Below are 21576 nucleotides of genomic sequence, written 5' to 3'. Positions count from 1 at the left end.
CTGACTGTTATACTTATCTATCTGCCACTAGCTTCCATCCAGGACACATCACACGATTAATTGTTTACAATCAGGCCCTAAGATACAACTGGATTTGCTCTAATCCTACAGACAAATACTGACAGGATATCTGTCTGGCATTCTTAATACTTAAATACCCATTTTAGGAAGTAAAAACAAAACAAAACCAAAAAAAACAGCTTCCACAATACAGAGCCAACAAACAAAGTAACAAAACACTGCTAGTCATCACTTGTAGCCCCCAACTTAAACCCCATCCAGCGCATCATTAACAATCTGTAACCTATCCTGGAAAATGATCCCTGACTCTCACAGGCCTTGGAGGACAGGCCAATCCTTGCCTACAGACAACCCCCTAACTTGAAGCAAATTCTTTCCAGCAACCACGCAGCACACTTCAAACATACTTGCCCAGGAACCTATCCCTGCAATAAATTCTGGTGCCAACTCTGTCAACACATCTATATAAGCGACACCATCACAGGACCTAGCCACATGAGCCATCACATCAGAAGCTCACACAACTGCACATCCACTAATGTGATATCTGTGATCAAGTGCCAACAATGTGTCTCTGCCATGTATATTGGCCAAACTGGACAGTCTCTACAACAAAGGATTGATGGACACAAGTCAAATATTCAAAATGGTAACACACAGAAATATGTTGGGCAACATTTTAACCTGCCTGGGCACTCACTAAGGGATTTAAAAGTAGCCATCTTTTTGCAAAGTAATTTCAGGAACAAACTAGAGAGAAAAACTGCAGAACTGGCTTTCATATGCACATTTGACACCTTCACCCAGGGACTGAACAAAGACATGAAATGGATGGGACATTATATTTAACTCCCAAATGACATCAAAAGCTAAGTATTGGATACTTCCAGCCCACTCCATTAGCCTCATTTAGCACAGACGCTCTAATTGCCAAGATTTTTTCCCCTTCTCTTTCCCTCCCCATTCCCTTTTTCTGCTACTTATTTATACCTCCCGATTCCTTGCTCCATTCAGCTGAAGAAGTGGGTTGTGCCCATGAAAGCTCATGATACTATCTATATTTTTTCTTAGTCTCTAAGGTACTGGAGGACCACTTATTGTTAATTTTTTTTTAATTACTAACACGGCTACCCCCCTCTGAGACTTTTATTTGGGTTTATTTAAAGTAAAAGATGGTTGTCAGAGAACCCAGCTAATGGAACTGTAAGGAAGAATACTGTTCAGTTCAGTGATTTCTGTGGGATATCAGAGAATAGCGTGAAGCAGCAAACCCCAAAAAAAGGTGATACTGGAAGGAAAAGACAATAGTTAACTGCTTCTGAAACAGCTACAGGCTGACAGACAAGAAGAGATCCAAAAGGATCATCACTGGAATCCTTTCCAGTGGCATATTTGTTATATGAGAGAGCTTGTCTGTCTGTCTGCTCAAGAACGCCTCCTAAATGGTAAGAGCTAAGACCACCAAATTCAGTGGACAACCTCCTTTTATCATAAGGGTATGATTGTGCCAGGAATATGGAATATGCTTGGAATGAGATTGCTTCTCATAAAACCATGCAGAAAAGAGGCAGAATCGCCAGGCCAGTGAAAGGGACTGGCTGGGGACACCCTCCTCATCTGGGGAATGCCACAACTCCAGCCCACTTCCCTGGTGACCTTTAGGGATGGGGGAGATGAAGTTCACCCTGCTCCCCCTCCAATTCATACAGGGACATTGTTGGCTCTTCCCTTTTGTCAGGGAGTGAGAAGAAAGGGTATAGTTTCCTGCTTTCCTGGCTGGGGAGTGCAGGGGGCAGACAAACCTGGACCTGCCCCAGCTGAGGGACATGAACCCCTCCTCCGCCTGTTCCTGTTGGTGCTGCAGTGGCCACGGGGAGGCACTTCTCACTTGGTTCCAAGATGCTGCGGTGAGAGTGAGCTGATCTAGTCCTTTTCTCCTTGGGACAGCATGCATACTGAACTCCTCATTCTCAGCTCCGCCCCAGAGCAATGATTTAAATGAAGCAGACACATTTAGATTTCATTTTTTTTAAAGTGAAATCTTCTAGTTTTTTATATCATAGTTGTACCTAAGACACTCAATGAAAAATCAGGGCCCCTCATACTACTAACTGTAACACATGCAACAAAATTGACAGTCTGTCCCAGAGTGCTTACAATTCGAGGTGTCACACAAGACACTTGAAGGGGCAAGCCTGCCAGTGAAGGATGGGTGAGGAAGTTGGAATAAAAAGACAAAAATAAAATGGTCAGTTTAGCATAAAACCAGGCATCTCCATACGTGACTTGTCTCAAAAATGTCAGTGGCAGCAAACATAGCAATGGTATGGTTTCAGAAAGGGTAAGACGATCCTTTTAGGAATTTTGCTGGGAAGTTCCTTTCACTGGCCCCTGCATGCATGGGAGAAGTAACACCATGCTTGACTGTCCATGGGATCTTGGCTTACAAGGCCCTTCTGAAAACAGGACAAGCTCCTAAATTTGTTAGGGCTGCAACACAGAGCACAGCAATGCTTTCATATTTTAAAAAACTTGGCCCTCAAGCTTAGGTTTGGCGTGGGAGGAAGAGGGGCTGCCATCAGTGGAGAGATACAAAGAGGAAGTGACCCTGCAGTAACATTTAAAAAGAAAAAAAACATGAAAAATTCTCTTGGATGAACTGCAAGGTTGCTTACACAGGGAATCTCACCATTCAAATGGCACAGATGTTTTTCTATGCCTTACAAAAAAGAGCCGGTTAGTATCTAGGGGATTTCTCCTTTTCAAAACAAGGATTTAGTGCAAAATCTTTTGACACGTTAACAGTTTACAAAATCTCAGTGGACTATTATTTTCCCTGATACAATGAATGCATCACTGACAGTGCTACAGCTTAAAACAAACTGAGCTGAATGAAAATTACACACTGAATATTAGGCTGTCTAAACTTAAAGCACTTCAGTGTAGACACTCATTACAGCAACATGAGTGGTTCTCCCATTGCTGTAGGTAATCCACCTCTCTGCGAGGTGGAGGCTAGGCTGATGGAAATATTCGGTTATCAGCCTAGCATTGCCTATATTGGGAGTTAGGTTGGTTAAAATACATTGCTCGGGGGAGGGGAATTTTTCACACCTTTGAGCAACATAGCTAGGTTGACCTAACATTTCAGCATAGACCAGACTTAGCTACTCTGTGATAGTTCATTTGCTCATCCATTTATTATTGTGCTCTTCAGTGTTGTGGTCAAGTCATATGCTACTTCATTATATAACTGATGTATACTAAATAGATTTAAGTAGTAGTATTATAGAAGATGAACATGGGTCCACAGATGGGGGGGAGGGAGAAGGAGAAGGGCAGTTGCCCCAAGGCCTGGTGATTCAAATGGGCCTGGTACTCCAGGTTTCTGCCTCTGCTATGGTGGTAGCAGTCACAGCCGAAACCCTGGTCCTTTAAATCTCTGCCAGAGCACCTCTTCCACCCAAGGCTCTGGCCTTCTGGGAGCATGAATCCAGACTCCCCCACATCTTGCACAGGGGCCTGCAGAGGCTGCTGGCTCCCTTGGATGGATAAGTATTTATGAATGATGAGTGTATATTAGTATGTACGGACAGAGTTGTCGATTGATGTATCTCATCTTCAATGAAGCTCTTGGCAAGTGGCTAACCTAATTCTCAATTAGCAAATCCAATTATAGATGTCACATACAAATCTGCTCTCTGTGGGTGTTGTACACTCTTTTGGATTCTACATTTTTCTTGTAATGTCTGGATACATTGACTATCAAAGTGTTTGAAAGACCGTACAATAGTTTGCCACTGGAACAATCTGTCCTGAACTATGATTTCCAGGTCACAGGAGATATGCCACATTACTTCACATTGACTTTTGAGATACTTTTATAATGCTTATACTGACCACCTCTTGCATACTTTCCACAAACAAGCTGGCCATAAAAGACCATCTTTGGTATGCGTGTATCATCCATCTTCATAACACAACCAATCGAGTGAAATTGTTTGTTCTTAAGCATGGTTTCTATGCCCATCATATCACAAAGGTTCACATGAGCAATTCACATGGGCAAGCCTCCTGAGGCAGTGCAACTGGAATTGATAGAGTTTCAAAACATTACATTGATATATGGTCCATGACTGAGGTATTCAACAGGATATTCAGGACAACTGCCTGATAAACTGTTACCTTTGTATGAAGTTTAACAGCATTCTCATTCCATGAGTGCTTGGTCAATCTTCCAAAGGCAGTGCTGGCTTTGGTTAGTCGAGCAGATACATTGTCATCCGTGTTTATGCTGGAGAACAATATGCTTCCAAGAGAGCGAAACTTATCAATGACTTATCAACTTAAGAACAGTATCAGCAATAGTGATCACTGGAGTGGTAAGCTCTTTCTGAACAGACTGGGACATAGCCTATTTTCTTGAGGCTCACAGTAAGTCTAATATGGTGAGCAGAAGTAGCAACATGATCAAAAAAACTCCTGCGCATCCTTGACTGAATGAGCCAACAGGAGGTTTTGCATAGTGGTAGTGAACACTTTGGTGCAAGCCTGAAGTCTTCAAAGATTGAAAATGTTACCGTCAGTTCAGAGCTGAATAGGTATGCCCAATTTGCAGCCCTTGGAAGCAACTAAAAGCATCATCAAATATTAGATACTGAACAGGAGAGGAGAAAGGATACATCCTTGCTGTGTACCATTTGATATTTCAGAAGGTCCTGATGTCTCTCCATTGTTAAAGATACAACCTAGAATACCATCATGAAAGGACCAAAATATACATTTTTCAGGACAGTCAATTCGTTCAAGTACCTTGCAAAGCCCATTCTGTTTTCCGTGTCAAACGCCGTGGTCAGATCAATGAAAATCACGTAAAGAACCTGTATCAGAGGGGTAGCCACTTTAGTCTGAATCTGAATAAACAACGAGAAGTTGTGTGGCACCTTATAGACTAACAGATTTATTGGAGAATAAGCTTTCATGGGCAAAGACCGCATCTGATGAAGTGGGTCTTTGCCCATGAAAGCTTATGCTTCAATAAATCTGTTAGTCTATAAGGTGCCACATGAATTCTCGTTGTTTGTACAGAACCTTGGATATACCTGGCTGTGCATATCATATCATGTCGGCGGTGCCTCAACAAGCACAAAATCCACACTGACTTTCAGGAATGATGCCATTTGCAAACACATGTAATGACAGCCAGTTGTAGAGGATTCAAGTCAGGATCTTACCAGCAATAAACAGCAGTGAGATGCCCTGGTGGTTATGACAGCATGCTCGGTCACCTTTTCTTGTGTATGTGTGTACCATCAGGGCACCTTTGAAGTCCTGGAGGACTTGCTCTTTCTCCCAAATGGTGATAAACAAACAGGTGAGACAGCACATCAGCTGGCCACCACCAGCTTTCTAAATCTCTGATGGGATCATGTCACTGCCAGGTACCTTTCCACATTTCATCTGCTTGACAGCTTTTTGTATCTCATCAAGAGTTGGTGGGACAACCAACTGTGAATTATTAGCCCACTGAGGAATCTCTTCAAGAACGCTGCTGTCAAAAGTTGATGTTTGGTTTAATACATTGCAAAAATGTTCAGCCCAATGGTCAAGGTTTACAGCACTATCTGTCATCAGAGACCTGCCATCAGCAGAGTGCACTCGTGTAGAACCTGCAACTGGGCTGTCCTAGATTGCTTTCAGCCCATCAGAGAATGCTTTAAAATCATGTCTATTGGCGGTGACTTAAGTTTGACCTTTTTACATTTCCACCAGTGCTCTTTTATTTGCAGTAATTTGAATTGTACCTTCTGCTTAGCTTCAATGAATGCTAATTTCCTGGAGGTATTCTCTTTATTGTCGATCCAGGCCAGCTGAGTCATATATATCTTATCAAGGGGAGCTCGGGCATCTTTGTCTTTGTCATCAAACCAGAACTTGTGTTTGCATTTTTGGAAACCTAGTATTTTGACAGCAGTTTTGTAGGTTGCTTCCTGGATATTAATCCACTCCTCCTCAATAGTGGATAGCTGCTCTGGACCTTCATTGTTGATGACTAAGGAAGCTCTAAGTTTAAGTTGAAACCATGCTTGTGTCTCAGGCATTTCAAGTTTACCCCATGCCGTATCAATTGTTTTATGAATACAAATATGCCTAATTCAAAGATGCAGTGGACAAAATACCTCATCTAACCTACCAATTTTAACATCACAATCTGTTGGATCTGAATATCTTATTTTGGTGTATGTAACATTCTTGTATGTAAAATTAGAAATATCGGATATGGAATGGTTTATGTTTTTAAATGTGTAAATGAAAGCCATCAAGGGTGTTTCCAATGCTTGGCCACCTTCATAACTGGATGATCAACTTAACAACTTAAGAACAGCCTTCTTTGTCCTTTAAATCTAAGCAGTGGTTGGTCTTAGTAAGACATGTAACCACCCCATGGTAGGTTCTGACTAGGTAATTTTCTATGGAAGGGGAGAGAGAGAACTCAAAGTGGAATCTATAAAACAATGGGAAGCTATCTGTTCCTTTGTATTTGGCTGGCATGGCACACCCAAAAGAATTCATCAGACCCTAGAATATCTTTGAGGACATTAGTGTAATAACAGAAGTAGTCATATATGGCTTTATAGGGTCTCAATGCCTGGGAATTTAAATTGTATTTATTGCTTTAAATAAAGCTTGTAGCACAGCTAAGACTTTGTTCTTGTGCCAGTGGTCACTATCCATGTGTTCCTGGAGCCTCCAAACTTGAGAAAAGCACCATAAGCAATTTTTGCTCCATTGAGCTTGAAACTGTAGTGCCAGGAGTTGAACCCATGGTAGTTTAATACAGAAAATCACTACATTCATTTCCAATAAAAAAGGCTCCAGTAAGGCAGAAAAAAATGCTAAAATATGCAACTATATTTAGATGGTGCTATTTGTCTGCCAAATATTTGCCTACTCCTGCTCTCACTTATATTGTTTTCCTACCACTGTAACACCATTAGTTTGCATGGAAACACTATATTCACTGGTGCCAGGCAGTAAAGAACCAGATCTTTAAGTTTAACCCTTAAAACAAATATCCAGAGGGTGCCATACATGCCACTGTTGTGCTCCTCTGATTATGAATTGCTGATTATTCATTTTATTTTCTGATAGATAAGATTTTTATTTGTTTCCTGGTACATATTTTTATTATATTTTTACTGCATTTGTTGATGTGCTACTTTAATGCTGAACTCTAAATTATTTACAGGAAACTTTTTTTAAAATTAAAGTTCCTGAAGCTTACTTACTAAAAACTTTAAAATGTCCAAGGGCTAATAAGTCAGTTACCCACAGGAAGTTTAAAACACTATTTAATTCAATGAACATGTCAGAGGTCCGGGTTTCTTCTTTTCAAACAGAAATGTGTAGTTATATATGCAATATATCCATAGCAATAATACTATTTATTTAACAGAAACTACTTTTATGGGACATTAAGTATCAGAACATTAGACACCCAAAGACACTAATAATTAATTTGGCATATGAAAATATCACAAATAGTTCTGCAGTAGTTAGATTACAATGATTTAATATTATTTACTGTATTGAATGTTAGAGAGATTTGAACATAAGTAAGTATGTTTAGGGTTCAATTCTTGTTAATTGATATTAAAAATAACTTTTGCCCAAAATATCTCTTTGGTTCATGTCTTTGAATAGTTCCATTTCATCGAAAGAGGCAGACAGCTGCTGAAGTATGACTTGATATATCATTTTTCTTGAAGCAAATAGTCTAACAGTAGTGGCTGCTTGTCTACAACAAACAACTGGTTTATATGACAGTACTAGAATTTCTAGCTAAGAATCGCTGTGTATACCCTCAGGGTCGAGCTGGAGCTTGAGCTCTGTGACTCTCTACTATCACACAGCTACACACTTTTTAGCCTCAGGGAGTAACCCCGTGAACCCAAGCCAGCTGACCAGGGCCAGCTATGTGTTTTTCACCTCGCAGATATATCCAGCTGATATATCCAGCTAGGCAAAGAACAATGCTACCTGAGAACTTCTAAGTGTTTGATTTAAGGCTATGTACTTTGAGTATTTTGACATATGATGTTGACAATTTGTGTTTAAAGTTATAACTCTCTGATTTTTTTTTTTTTTTTTTTACTTTCCGTGTCTACTGCTATTAAATAATTACTGTCTGACACCCTCCCAGAATTTCAAGGAGCAGTGAAAATTTAAATTGACCTTGTTTAAAAATATTTAAAATAAACATTAATATTATCCATCAATAATTATAAAAAGGAACAAAAACAAATTCAGCCATGCCTATTTATAGGAGAGAATTTTAAAGGCACTTTTTGTGATTATGCACCTTCCTATATGAGATTGATGAGCCTCTGTACTAGATTCTAGCACCATGCAGCTGTCCACTCTTCAATTATTTGCATATGAACTAATCCATGCAAATCACTCAGCCTGTTTGGTCTAGAACTGTCGCTGATTCAGCAAATGATGCTTAGAAACTTTATTAAATGGCACAAATATTAAATCTATACAACAGTCTGGAATGGTGTTATTTTTTTAGTACTTATGAAATTTAGTAGCAAGAGATATTTAAAGACACCAGGTGGGTGTGAGTAAATCATGTGTGTCTGTATGTGTACCTTCCCAGTATAATCACATTAATGTATTCTTTCCATAACACAAGAAGTAGCGTGAAATGAAATTAAACCAAATTAAATTAATAGGCAGCAGGTTTAAAAAAAAACAAAAGGAAGCTTTTCTTCATATAATGCACAGTCAAACTATTGAATTCCCTGCCACAGGATGTCATGAAGGCTAAGATTTAAACAGGATTCAAAAAAGAACTAAATCAATTAATGGAGGATAGATCTATCAATGTTTATTAGCCAGAATGGGCCGGGATGGTGTCTCTAGACTCTGTCAAGGCTGAAATGGGGTGGCAGGGGATGGATCGATCACTTGATGATTACCTGTTCTCTTCATTCCCTCTGGGACATCTGACATTGGCCTCTATTGGAAAACAAGATACTGGGCTACATAAAGCTTTGGTCTGACCCAATATCACTGTTCTTATCTGTATTAGCATAGCATCAAAAGTCCTAGTTAGGATCAGGACAGCATTGTATTAGGCATTCTACAGAACAAAAAGATGATTCCTGCACCAAAGAACATGCATTCCATACTTGTACTGCACCAATGAAACATATAAAAGCACATCCTTAGTTTGTTAGCCAGTCCCTTAGCATCTCTTTCAAGGGGTCCCCTTCCTTTCTTATCATTTCTCCATGAAGTTTCCATGGGGCCTATCATGGATTCTCTTTCCTGATTTGCCCCTTTCTCTGGTTCAATTGCAGCTTGCATATAGCTTCAATTAACAGCTTTATGCCGATGACTAGCAAATCTCTCATTCTGGAACTGATTATTTCAGCCACTTTATTTCTAACATCTCCTCTGTCCTCTTCATTCTGCCAATGATGACTACCTTGAACACTCATTTCTCCACTTCTCTCCAAATACCACAAGAACTAGGAATCACCAAATGAAATTAATAGGTAGCAGGTTTAAAGCAAACAATAGGAAGTATTTCTTCACACAACACACAGTCAATCTGTGGAACTCTTTGCCATAGGATGTTGTGAAGACCAAGACTTTAACAGGGTTCAAAAAAGAACTAGATAAATTCATGGCAGACAGGTCCATGAATGGCTATTAGTCAGAATAGGCAGGAATGGTGTCCAAAGCGTATGTTTGTCAGAAGCTGGGAATGGGCAACAGGGGATAGATCACTTCGTGATTACCTATTCTTTCATTCCTTCTGGAGCACCTGGCATTGGCCACAGGATACTGGGCTAGATGGACTTTGGTCTGACCCAGTATGGCCATTCTTATATTATGTCCCAACTTTTTTTTCATACACATTGAACATCTTTCCGGAAATAATATGTAAGGCTACTGCCTTGTCCAGCTTTTGATGCTTTCTCAAGATTCATTTCAGCTGTAATACCACTCAAAAAAAATAGTTGGTATTTTTTTTTATTCAATAAAGCAAATGCTGAATGATTTGTAACCATCATGTCATGCACATTGTAAGCCTACATGACTATGTGATCTTATTACTGTTGCCATTGTTTGCTCTTCTCAACTTGTTCCTATTATGTGTTACATTCCTTCTTTTTTTAGTATAGGCAGGAAATCTTTTTGGGGTAGAAAATGTGTCTCATCTATTTCCATGGAGCATCTAGCATAATGTAAGTTTTGGGGTATTACTGTAGTGCCAGTAAGAATAATTTAAAAAGCTACTCTGCTTTTCTTCAAAAGCTATTTATCCTACTTCGCATTCCAGTGCTCAGATTGATGATGTGTTTGTGGGGCAATCAAAAACAATCAAAAATTAAATTTTCAAATCAAAATAAAGCATAAAATAACTGCATATGCAATTGTTTAAAGATAGGTTAGCCTATTATCTTGTTCTGTATTATTCTGTCATTGAGTGGCAAGTAAAACATGACTAGATAATCTACTGAATATCTGGTAGCAGTGCCTGTGAAAAAGAAAATGTGTTCAGAAAACAGTCATAAAGAAAAAAAAACCAGGAGTCCTGTGGCATAATAAAAACGGATTTATTTGGGCATAAGCTTTCATTGGTAAAGACTACTTCATCAGATGCATGGGCTATGTCTACACTGCACATTTATTTTGAAATAACAGCGTGCATCTACACAGCAAGCCTGTAATTTCAAAATAATGGTCTTCTTACTCTGACTTCTATAACCCTCATTTCACGAGGAGTAAGGGAAGTCGAAGGAAGAGTGTTCTTCCTTCGACTTTTTGCTGTCTAGACAGCACCAAAAGCCGAGTTAAGTTGCTTTGACTTCAGCTACACAATTAATGAAGCTGAAGTTGCATATCTTAACTTGACTTTAGCCCACAATGTAGATGTACCCCATGGAGTGGAAATCACAGAGGTAGGAATATCTGTATATTTATTTTACCCACAAAAGCTTATGCCCAAATAAGTCTTTAAGGTGTCACAGGACTCCTCATTGTTTCTGCAGATACCTACTGACACGGCTACCCCTCTGAGACATGAAGAATTTAAGTAACCACAAATTAAAAAGAAAAACAGAACACAGCTGTTCAAGGGATTTGGACATTTAAAATCTTTATACTGAGCCGAAGAATTGTCTCTTTTAGTAACAACTAGCTGGACTTACCCAGCGTTGCCCAGGAAACCGGAGGAACAAAATTTAGAAAAACAGAAGCTGGTCCTGACAGCCTCCAGCCACATCACAACTGCCAGTGCCTGACATCTGGCCATTATGGCAGACCCCCATGTTTTTCTACTGCTGCATAGAGTAAAATCTCTGACTCAAATAAGAGGCATTTCAACGTTGAGAATCAGAGCTATGTGATTGGCAAACTTAGATACAAAAGTCACAATGGAAAGTATGTCTCTGTTTTCTTCCCATGTCATGACACTTGGAGCCATTAAAAGCTCCAGTGGAAGGGAGAGCCCCCAAATCACGATGGCTTGTTCACCACCATTGCTGGAAGCATATGGGGCCCCCTGTTCAATAGTGCAATGTTTTGCTTCCTATCAGATGGTATTTTTGCTAACTATCCTTGTAGAAGCTAATGGTTTTTGGTAGGGAAGTAGGGGTATTTTCATCCAAGAGCTGAGCATGTGTCAATCAATGGGGCTGGCCCTACTGAATCTGAGAGATTTCAAGGTGACACCTTAAACTCTTCTCCCATCTTTTTTGATGAAACTATGAGTCAACTACCTGAGCCTGCTGGCACCTCTATAGTCCCTCCTCCAGCACCACCCCCTTGACCAGCTGCCCCTCACATGGACTGCATCTCTTCCTCCCAGGATCATCCAGTATCAAACCCAGGACCAGTGCCCAGAGTTGAGGGATCCCCACCTCCACCTTGGATTAATTTCTCACCCACCCAGCATCATCCAGTGCTTCCCGTTGAGCCAGTGCCCCTCAAAGGAGACCCTCCCCCCGCCATGGGCTTCATTTCTCACTCTCTCCCTGAAGGATTGTCGAACCCCACTTCCTTCATCCCTCGACAATCCTGCCCTCCCCCCACTCACCCCCAATGGTCCAGCCCCACCACCATACAATCCTGCCCTATCCCCCACTCATCCCCAACAGTCCAAAAAATGAGAAGTAACGTTAGTTCGAACCAAGGGGTTTGATTCAAACTAACGCATCCCAGAGCGCACTTCCTGGTTCGAATCAGCTCTTGAGCGGAATAACATGCAGGTGAGATTATGCTAATGAAGCATGGGATATTTAAATCCCCACTTCATTAGCAATTTAGGTCCACTACATTTGCATCCCTACTTCGAACTAGGGAGCACGTATAGATGTACCCCGTAGATAGGTTATGTGAAATAAGCTAAGGGTGGGAATCTGTGTGTCAGTTCTATTCTTAGAAAGGACTTCAGCAAACTAATCTTTTTGTTGGGAATCTTAGCAAGGAGGCCAAGCACTGACTGTGAGCATGATGTAGACTTACTACAGTACCAAATGTGGTAGCATCGGAACATTGGGGAGGCAGTGCAGAGAAGCTTGTGCTAATGCTGTCCACACTCAGCGAGGCCAACCACCACCATGGGCCCCGGAGCAAAGATTAGGGGGTGGCTCTGCAGCCATGGAAGGGATGGGGCCTCAGGTGAAAGGGGTGGGGCAGGAGCAGACAGACCTCAGCATTGCCTGGACTGTGGCTCTCCAGCAGCAATTCAAAAGGGCTCAGATATCCGGCTGCCACTGCTGCTACTGTAACTGCAGTAATGGCCAGGGACCTGGGCCTCTTTGAACCACTGGGCCCCAGGGCAAGTGCTCCCTTTGTCCTCCCTATCCTGCCCATGCTGTACTTATTCTGTAGACAGAGACAGTCACAGTTTTCCTAACCTTTGAGTAGGGATCATTTCATGGACAGGGAGAAGGTCAAAGGGACAGCACTTCCCTCCTCCTAAAGCATCTAAGCAAATGTCTGGCAACTATCCTTCAATTCTATTTTTCACTTCCATTAACTATTATATATATATTTTTTCCCCCAGGCTAGCTGAAGCTATCTTCCACAATGAGCTCTATTTACACATCAAGCTTCTGAGTTCAGCTCCTTTGGAGTTGTTTGAAAAATGTGTGGCAATAATATTTTCAGTGTTTCCAGACTTGCCAGAGTCATGAATGAGTAACTAGATTTTTGTATAAAGATTTTTAATTACTTTTGAACTGACTTCTAGCAGCCTCAATGGAGAAAGATATTAGTGAATAGTTTCTATAACTGCAACTGTTTCGTAATCTGATCTGTAGCATCAGCTTTCATTAAATACAGCCATTGCTCAATAACAATATCAAGGGTATTCTCTTGTAAACTTCATTTTCTGAACATTTTGTATAATAAAGCTGTTTTCTTTTCACCTTGCTCATGACCTTACAACAAGAACGATAAGTTCTTATGTACTTTTTCAACTGGATTCATCTTCAATTGCTTTATCTAATTACAAAGTGTGAAAAATCACTCCCCAAATATCAGTTGTTAATAGCTTTCCATCTACAGACCACGATAAATGCAATTGGATTCTGAAGCGTATAGTATATTTAAGGTTCAAGAATAATAAGACTTTATGCAATGACCATATTCTGTGTGAGTGCATGGGTAACATTTGGTATGTAATCTCCTGGCTTTTATTAAACTGGGAATTTGATACCTTGGTTTTTAAAAATACACACTAAAAAGAAAGACATACTTTACTTACCATGCCTCCACCCTGAAAAGCCTGAGAGGGAATACCAGGTTATATTACTCATGTTTGTGTTTGTCTCCCTCGGTCTCTCTTGTTGGAGATGTTTGTTGTTTGTATAAATAACTAAATATTTATCTAGCAATAGAGAGTACAAGATTGACTATATAACTAAGTTGTCAGGGCATTCACAGGGGATTGGGAGACTCAGGTTCCTGACCCTGCTCTAACAAATATTTAATTATTTATACAAGCAAAGCAGTTTCAGCAGAAGAGATTGATGTAGACACCCATCCCAGAGTAGTCAATACTTTGCAATAGGAAACTGAGGTTCCTCCTGGATCTCCCATATCCCAGGTGAGTGCCCTCAGTACCCGACAACTGTTTAGTTGGGGTGGGGGTTTCTCTTTTCTTTTAACCAGAAATTCTATTCTGGACCTGAGGAAATGCCCTTGATGAAAGTTGTGTTAAAAGGGCATTTTCACAGGAAATGTTGGTAGCATTTTCTCATGAAAAACCGATGAGCTGAAAATCACCCCAAAAACATCTTATTTCTGTCACACTGGAATAACTTTACTGAAGTTGTAGCAGTTCAGTGATGTGAAAAGAGAACCAGACTCCAGGTTTTGAAAATATCATAAATACCTTTCAGAAGAAAACCTAAGGTTACTTTAAGTAGAGCACAACATAATGCACACTTCTGTCCGGTGGGTGCTGAGATCTTCATTTTCTTGGAAACCCATAATTAAATGAGTGAATCACAGACAATTCTCTTGATGAAATCTTGAACTAAATGCAAATTAAATGAGCAACTACTGAAGGTGCAATCTTTGACTGAAAGGAAATAATGAACTATTTTTTTGCCTTTAGAAACTGCAATATGATTTGTGCTACTTCAGTTTTCTTGGTGAAAAGATAAGTAGATTTAAAACAATCTGAATAATGCAAAATGATTAAGATAATCTATAAAAAAACAAGTTATCATAAAATGGGAACAAAATGAGAAAAAAATGTAGGAATTGGTTTTTTGATCAAAAATGCCTTTTTCTTCATACAGAACACTGTTTATAAAGCTGCATGTGGATTACAGAGAACTGATACTGCAATAATTTTGATATGAAGAAGGAAAGGAACAGGTTACCTAGTGGAGAAGAAATATTAACATATTAGGCCATTCTGGCTCTCATAGAAGTTAGTGAAGAGGAGTTTTAATTAAATGAATTTATTTGGAGCAGCAGGAGGCCCATTAGTTAATCAGTTTTCCTTCACCTTCATTGCACATATTTAAATTTTTAAAAAGAAAAAAGCAGTAGGCAGGTAGTATATCAAAGAACTGTACTTTCAGAATCCTCATGTATTTGAAAAGTTACAGTAAAAATGAATATATCTTAAACTTATTATACTATTAAATGGAGCCCTTTCAGAAGTGAAATCTAGGTACTACATACTGTGTTCAAATACTGCAGTCATGGACGAGCTCAAAGATCTAAACAATCATTTCATATATCGAACTTAATGGAGGGAGATCACAATAACAGCAGTGATAATTTCCACAAGGCAGTGCAACACAATAAAAATTTGTAACTTTCTTCCTGGTTCACTCTTAATGGAATGCTATCTCAGAATTTTATTGTGGGCTGAGTTTGTTCCTCTGTAATTTCTTTCCTTACTTTCGTTTTAAATTTCTAAGATTCAAAAGGAATCTATCAAGCATGAAAATATACACTAAGCAACCAGCTGTGTTATCAGTGTATGTGTGTAACACCTGTAAATGATAATTCTGCTAAGTAAACTGATTTACTGATATGAGGTCTCAATTACAAAACACAGCATATACAATAATGTATGCCAGTTAAAACGACACAATTTTAGGCCCATGCATTTCTATGATGTGTAAATATACAAATTACATGTATTTCAACATTTTAAATGTATAATATTTGCAAAATATTATTAAGCAAGTTTTAGAACAGCCTGTGGAGATTTAGCTGTCTCTGACATTAAAATGAATGGGTGTTTATAAATTAAATTCCCACGTGTAATAGAGCCATCGCAGATCATATTAAATTATAATGTTCAAAACATATTTTATGCCAAAAATTATCTTCCAATTTCTAGACATAACTATTGAGAAATCTGTCATGTTATCTGAAAACAAGAACAACACTTATGAATATATGATACTTCTTTAACATATGGAAATAAATGACTAGTATAAGCACTAAAGTCCTCTTCTTGTATATAGTGTAAATTGTATAAAAAAAATCTCATGCTGCTCACAGTATAGACCAAAAAAAAGTACAGTATTAGTGTCAACCTACAAGCTTTCTACAAAGAAATGCCAGATCCTGATCTCTTCAAAGTCAGTTGGAATTTTCCTAATAACCATAAGGAAAGTTTGGACAGGCCAGATAATAATGATAATTTCAGTAGCCGCTCCTAGTTAAAACGATGTCTTTACAGAATACGTGTGCATCTTTGATTATCATATCATACATACTGATATACGCTAGGGCTTCAGATGGGCCATAGAAATCAATTTAACCAGTTAATTAAACTGGATTTATGACATCCAGAACAGTAAAAAACAACTGGAACATGGATATGAATCTTGTCTTATAACTGTATTTTAGAAGTCTGTTATTGTAGTTATCTATAAACAATTGTTTGCTCAAAGAGCTAATCTTAGTTTCAGATCTAAATGGCTTGTTGTTAGAGATAAAAAAGGAAATAGCTATGTAGTGCCCTGGCTACATACATGACATTTCCATGAATGAATTTTAACTACAGATCAAAGTTAGCATTTAGCCCTTTATCATAGACTGTTGTAAGAAGAAATATATATAAATCATACAAGTCCTGATTCCAATATCACTTGTCCTAGTGTAAATCAGAAGTAATTCCTTTAATATCAGTAAAACTACACCAGTATGAAAGACATTCAGGACTCCTGTTTTAAATGTTGCCTGATGATGATAAAAATAAAAGTGTATTCTATTGCCAGACACTGATTAGAGTTCTAGTTTTTATTTTATAGTCAAGGATATATTTTCAGAAAAATATGTACAAAACTCTTTATTAAAATTCCCAAAGCAGCAGGATGAAAATGTGCTCATTTGTGCCATCAGGTTTACAATAGCAACAAACAATTAAGCTGACTTATGCAGGGATTTAGGAGTCTATGTAACACAAAAACAGAGAGCTCTGTACATGTTCCAGCTTATGCTTATTAAGAACATAACCTATTAGGAAGCTGCTTTATTTACATATCTTGTAGAGAAGCTACAATATATGGGAAATCATAGTCTTTCTGTCAAAAATTAGCATTTTAACTTTCCATAAAAGTAAAGTTCTTCATAACCCCTTAAAGACCTGCACAATTTGCCAAACTACTTGTACTTGCTAAAACCACTAATGAATTTGGTAACAGCAAAACATATGGAAGGAGGCAAAGACAGGCAGCAAAACTGGTCAAAACTGGTTCACTGTTTCCATATTTTGCTTTCTGTTACATGAGAAATCTGTGACTACGTCACAGCCATTTTGTACACTTAGCCACCATTAACTGGAACTAAGAACACCTAGTTAGAAATAATTTGAGCTTTGTATTAGCATACAAGATAGCTGCAGGTTTGCTGGTTAGAATGGAAAGTAAAAGTGGCAGAATCATGAGAATGAGCAGAAGTGTGGATGGTGAGCTTGGATGTAGGTGTTCCTGATTATGAGGTTTTGCTGATATAATGACTAGAAATGCTTGCTGGTGTTATGAAAATTGTTAGATTGCATGATGTTACTATTACTCAGTGACCTAAAAAAAGATAAGTCAGAATTTGGGGAAGTTCAAAGAGGCTTTCCTATGAAGTAGGAAGCACAGATCCAGCTCCGCAGTGGCCAGGAGGAAGGCTGGCCACCAGAAACCTGCTACTGGCCACTCACCACCTCTTCAGATTTTGGGTCATTATATCAGGGTTGCTTTAGACTATTGCTGTTTTAGGTACGTGCTTTAGACTTAATAAATAAGGATTTTAAAGTAACAGCACTCTCATTTGTACCAATCATTTATCTGACAGATACTGTATCCCCCATCACTTTATTTCCTGAAACCTCCTTGGGTATAGAGCATACCAATGATTTATACATTTTTGAAAGTGAAAATGTTACAGATTTCTTATGGACATTGTGGGAATACAAATTATGTAAAAACGAAGATACGAATTTTGATGAAAATCTTTGATAGGTAGAGGGTCCCAGAGTCAGGCTCCATTCCAAGCCTGAACAACTACACTATAATTAAATAGCCTATAGCCCGAGCCCCACGCATCTATTCAGCTGATATGAGCCAGTTACGGTTGTTTAATCGCAGTGCAGACATATCTGAATTGAACATGATAAATATATCCTATATGTAAGTATTTAGCTTCATTGTGTTTCATCATCATCTTCGTTCACTTGATGAGCAATGCATGAACTTTATACTACAGGGCACAATTTTCAGACTGCAGTGTAGGGAAATGCATTACTTCAAATGGATGCTATGGGAATATAATGACTATTTATTTTATTTTGCTCACCTGCAAGATTATCCATAAATTCTATGTTTTCTTTCCACTATGCTACTAATACCTAGTTTATACAGATAAGATATTTACATTCTCTCTCCACTAGACAAACTCAAATTATTGATTTTTCTGATAGATTTTCTAATTCATATCTATTGCTTCTCTAGCTAAAATACCTATTTACTGATGTTTGTTTTATCTATGAACAAATTCCCACAAATACAAATCCTTTTCATTTATTGTCTGGCACCAGCTCTTAGCTAAAGGAAAATGAGATACAGGAGACTCTCCCCCACCGGAGAATCATGTTTTTAGGAACTTTATATTCAAAACAAGAGCCTCATCGTACGAACACTGCAGGGTATATGGCTTACTTCTGACTTCAGTACAACTACTGAAGGCATCTGGCTGGCATGTGTTTGCAGGATCTAGTCCTTAATAAAAATAGCACAGTTAGATAGCCCTTTTACAGGATATTATATATGTACAACACTTTCTAAACATTATCTAATGAATTCTAGAATACTAAAGTAAGGAACTGTAAGTGCTATATTTAGCAGTTATTGTGGTGTTTTTAGATACAGGCAGTCCCCGGGTTACGTACAAGATAGGGACTGTAGGTTTGTTCTTAAGTTGAATTTGTATGTAAGTCGGAACTGGTACATATTGTAGGGGAAACTCTAGCCAAACATTTCTCCAGAGCTCAGTTTTATTCTCCCACACCTCACTTCCCTCAGTCCTTTATTCTCAAGCTGAGGTGTCTGCTGAGAAAAGCCGCTCTGCGTCTCCCTTGTCTGCTGGGGGGGGGGGGAGGGGAGGGCACTAGCTTCGCGTCTCCCTGGTCTGCTGGGGGGAAGCAGCTAGTGCGGGGTTGCCTCACCCTGTTTGTAAGTAGGGATCCGATGTAAGTCGGATCCATGTAACCCAGGGACTGCCTGTATGTACATTGTATTGATGAGAATTAAAACTCATTGGAAATATATCAGTAAATGTGGATCCAGCTCTGGATCAGGACTTAGTATTCCTGAGATTTGGAATTGGCTCATTTTAAAAGAGACAGACGAGAATTTAGCGTAAAAATGTGAATTCAAATCTTGATTTCATCAGTTGTATTTTGTTTGATGTCCATCTCTAATTCATTGAAAATTAACTGCAAATTTCCAAATTTTAGAAGTATTTTTGAAACTACCCTATAATGTTATTTTATACAAAGTTCTTTTAAAATGAGAAGTAACTATGTCTATGTCTAGACTACATAGAAGTTTCAAAGAGGATCTCACTTTGAAAAGCGGCTTTTCGAAAAAGGGGGGGGGGGTTGCTGAAAAAACTGCTTCCCAACTACTTTCACTTTAAAAAGCTCCGGTTTCAAAAGTGAGATCGGAAGAAGATATGCAAATTCCCATGGAATTTGCATATCCTCTTTCAAAACTTCGAGAAGTCTAGATGAGCCCTAAGTGGTGTAAAATTAAAAATATTTTTGTCTGATATTTTACATGATTTGGTGCAGAGTTGTCAAAGTGTAGTTATCTGTGAAAGTGCTTGTTGTCTTCAGTCTCCTGTCTTTCTGCAATTATAGTTACAAAACCTTCTGATCACATATCAATAGTATCACACTCTCTTTCTAACAGTCACAGAATTTGTTAGGGATATTGCTTATTTCAATATTCTATCATGGATTGATAAAAGGATCTGGTCCTCCACTACTGAATAGTTTTCCTCTGCCATGAATAGTAATAGACTCCATCTCCTGATAACACATTTGGCACCAGGTGGCCTTTTGCAAAGAGAAAGATAATAAGAGAACTGGATAATAATTGGACCAGTGGTAGCAAATATGTTTCTTAGATAGTGAAGGAATCATTTGCAGAGATATTCCCAGGCAGTTGCAGATGACTTTTTATGAGACTACTGATTGTACAGTAAAAAAGATATTGGATGTATTCCGCGACATTCTGAAATCTTCTATGGATTAAGGACCTGATTTTCAAAAGTTCTCAACATCCAACAGAGTCCACAGAAAACAGCAGGAGCTGCTGGACACTGAGCACTTATAGACATCTAGACACTTTATGTAGGTGCCTACACTATATACTGAGAATCCCTTGTTAGGTGCTGAGAACTGTAAACTCCCGTTCAAGTCAAAAGAACTGAAGTAGGTTTGGGTCTCCATGATCATAAAAGTGATGATGTTCCTTAGAAATCTTTCAACAGCAATGTCCACTATAAATTAGGTTAGCATTCAGTATAGGGAATTAGAGAGTCTTTAAGGATATGTCTACACTACAGAGTTTTGTCAGAAAAACAACTGTGTTTCCAACAAAACTTGAGGAACGTCCACACTGCAATTTCATTCTTTCACAAGTAAATTGAAAGAACACAGGGGTTTTTGCAGTATTGGTAATCCTCATTCTACGAGGAAGAAGGCCTTTTTGTGAAAGAGTTCTTTCGCAAAAAGGTGAGTGTGGACGGGGAAGAGGGAGTTTTTTTGGAAGAGGGAAGAGGAAAAAGCACAGGTGGCCATTCTGTCCATAGCAATCAGCGGCGGATTTAGGGCAGGGCGAGCTAGGCGGCTGCTCCGGGCCCTAAACTTCCTGAGGCCCCGCACATGCGCTGTATTAAAGGAGGGGCCCTGTGAAATTTCACTGCCCAGGGCCCCGCGGCACTCTCATCCGCCCCTGATAGCAATCATAGCTTACATGCAAGATAGTGTCCAGGCAGTCTGGACACTATATTTTGAAAAAGCGCATTGCTTTTTTGATGAGCTTTTGCAGTCTGTATGCTCTCTTTCACAAGAAGTTTTTTCGGAAGATCTCTTCTGAAAAAAGCTTCTAGTGCAAGAAACCTGTAGTCTAGAAGTAGACTAAGATATACAGAACAAAAACAAATATGTGTTCATTAACTACTTCTCCACCAAATGCACAAATCAGAAACAGGGCAAATTTTTAAAAATAGCATATTGATTATGTTTTTATGTTTCTGAAAATCCATCTTCAAAAATATTCAGTGGCTAAATCTATATACAGTTGAATGTTATTATTTTTAATTAATTAACAAAACTCCATTTTAGCCTCTTAAAAAATTCATGAAAACATCAATTTGCACAATAATTGGCAATTTCTGGAAACACAATTTTATTTGAACAAAAATGAAAATTCAGTGATCCATAACAAACATAACTAATGAAAGTTTAGAATACATCTAAATTTAATAAAGTAATGTATT

The 21576-nt window shown here is 38.7% G+C and overlaps 1 protein-coding gene and 1 pseudogene across 1 annotated transcript in view; one reads left to right on the top strand and one right to left on the bottom strand.

Annotated features, from left to right (window-relative positions):
• THSD7B (thrombospondin type 1 domain containing 7B) overlaps positions 1-21576 on the bottom strand; it is a 623878-nt gene that overhangs the window by 91408 nt on the left and 510894 nt on the right. The gene's annotated exons all lie outside the window — the stretch shown is intronic.
• The window catches only part of LOC149524040 (uncharacterized), a 33795-nt pseudogene that overhangs the window by 462 nt on the left and 11757 nt on the right, over positions 1-21576 (top strand).

This window comes from Pelodiscus sinensis, chromosome 7 (assembly GCF_052426305.1).
Source record: "Pelodiscus sinensis isolate ZL-2025 chromosome 7, ASM5242630v1, whole genome shotgun sequence".
NCBI lineage: Eukaryota > Metazoa > Chordata > Testudines > Trionychidae > Pelodiscus > Pelodiscus sinensis.
Note: the sequence above shows the minus strand (reverse complement) of the source record. Positions and strands in the feature narration are given on the sequence as shown.